Raw genomic sequence first — 2,015 nt, 5'->3', positions numbered from 1 at the left:
CCGTTCTACATTAGATTGAATGAGTATCTCTTAGATCTCTTAATCAGAATCTTCGTGGTATAAGCTAGATTGATGGCGGCATTCATGAGAGTTCGGAAAGTCTAAACCTTGTCCGTGGTATTCCGAGTAGGACTCTGGGATTGAATGACTGTGACGAACTCCAAACTCGCGAGTGCTGGGCGTAGTGACAGACACAAAAGGATAGTAAATTCTATTCCAGTATGATCGAGAACCTCCAAGATGATTAGCCATGCAGTGACATCGCATCGGACCATTTTCACAGAGAGGAATAAGATGCAACCAACGACAAGGGTGATGCCTCCAGACGATTAGCCGTGCTGTGACAGAGCATTTGGACCATTTTCCCGAGAGGATTAAAAGTAGCCATTGGCACCGGTGACATCCTTACATAAAGCCAGCCATAGAAAGGAGTAAGACGGATTGGATGAAGACAGCAGGAAAGCAGAGGTTCAGAGGAATGAATGCATCTCCATACGCTTATCTGAAATTCTCACCTATGATTTACATAAGTATTTCTATCCTTATTTTAGTATTAATTTCGAAAACTCCATAATTATTTTATATCCGCCTGACTGAGATTTACAAGGTGACCATAGCTTGCTTCATACCAACAATCTCCGTGGGATCGACCCTTACTCATGTAAGGTTTATTACTTGGACGACCCAGTGCACTTGCTGGTTAGTTATGCGAAGTTGTGAAGATATGTTAGACCATGGTTCTGTGCATCCGTTTTTGGTGCCATCGCCAGGGAATCAATTTCGAATAATAATTCACAACCTGAGTAGCAATTTCGCATACCAATAACCATAGCTTGCTTCAAACCACAATCCTCGTGGGATCAATCCTGACTCGCTCAGGTATTACTTGGATGACCCAGTGCACTTGCTGGTACAGTTGTACGAAGGTGTGGGGATTCGTGCACCACCTGTATAATAGAGGTGACAAAAGCTCAACCCTTAAAGAGCACAAGTCGTGAAAAAATAGGTCCAAGTACTCCTGAAAGCTAGGTTTAGATCCCTTATGGTTAGCCAATGTGGTATTGGTAAGAAATCATAATGAAAAATGTTGAAGTATGTCCCGACCTCAAACCAAAAGGGGTCATAGATGAAATCCACAGTGGCATCTATGAAAATTATCTGGGGACAAGGTCACTGACAAAGAAGATGCTACGAGCCAACTTTTATTGGCCGACTTTACAAAAGATGCGATCGACTTTGAGAATAAATGCCCGCCTTGTCAGTTACATGAAAATTCTCACGCGACACCTCTAGAAGAAGCTCATCAGCATCACCCCACGATGATCCTTTGCAAAATGGGGTTTAGACTTGCTCGGGTCGTTTCCTCAAATACTGAGACAAGTGAAATACCTCATAATAAGGGGATAAATGCTACAATAAATGTTTCAGCTTAAGCAACCTCGAAAGCAAAGAAGTCAACACGTTAGAGCTCAGAATAAAATCATAGACACATCGAACAACTCCACAAATGGGAATCATCTTACCTACCCTCCTACGACATTAAATCAATAACCTCAACTGGCGCAAATAAAGTAAGCCAAAAGAAAAATCCGACCTCTTGTAGAGCTCACAAAAAAATGTAACCTCTTTTAATGGTCAGACTTTATAATAAGGTTAGATAACCTTAGAGCTTACAAAGAAAAGTCCGATCTCTTTCTCGAGATACAACTTTAAGAACCAGATTCCAAGCAAAAATGGCCATGAAAAGGTCATACTAAGAAAAGCCCACAACAAGATGAAAAGATCCCAACAAAGTCATTAAGACTTGGAAAAGAACTACTACAATATATCCGACTTGACAAAAGTATTTTAAACCATAAAACAACATGGAATGAGGCTAAATCCCACAAAGTGCACTTCACCATAGAAGTAGAGAAATACATGGGTTTCATGCTCACCAAAGGGGACATTGAAGCTAACATGACCTGCTTGAAAGGAGGTTCAACAATTAAATAGTATACTTGAATCTCTAGCTT

Source organism: Arachis ipaensis, chromosome B1, assembly GCF_059453495.1.
Source record: "Arachis ipaensis isolate K30076 ecotype BB chromosome B1, ASM5945349v1, whole genome shotgun sequence".
NCBI lineage: Eukaryota > Viridiplantae > Streptophyta > Magnoliopsida > Fabales > Fabaceae > Arachis > Arachis ipaensis.
Note: the sequence above shows the minus strand (reverse complement) of the source record.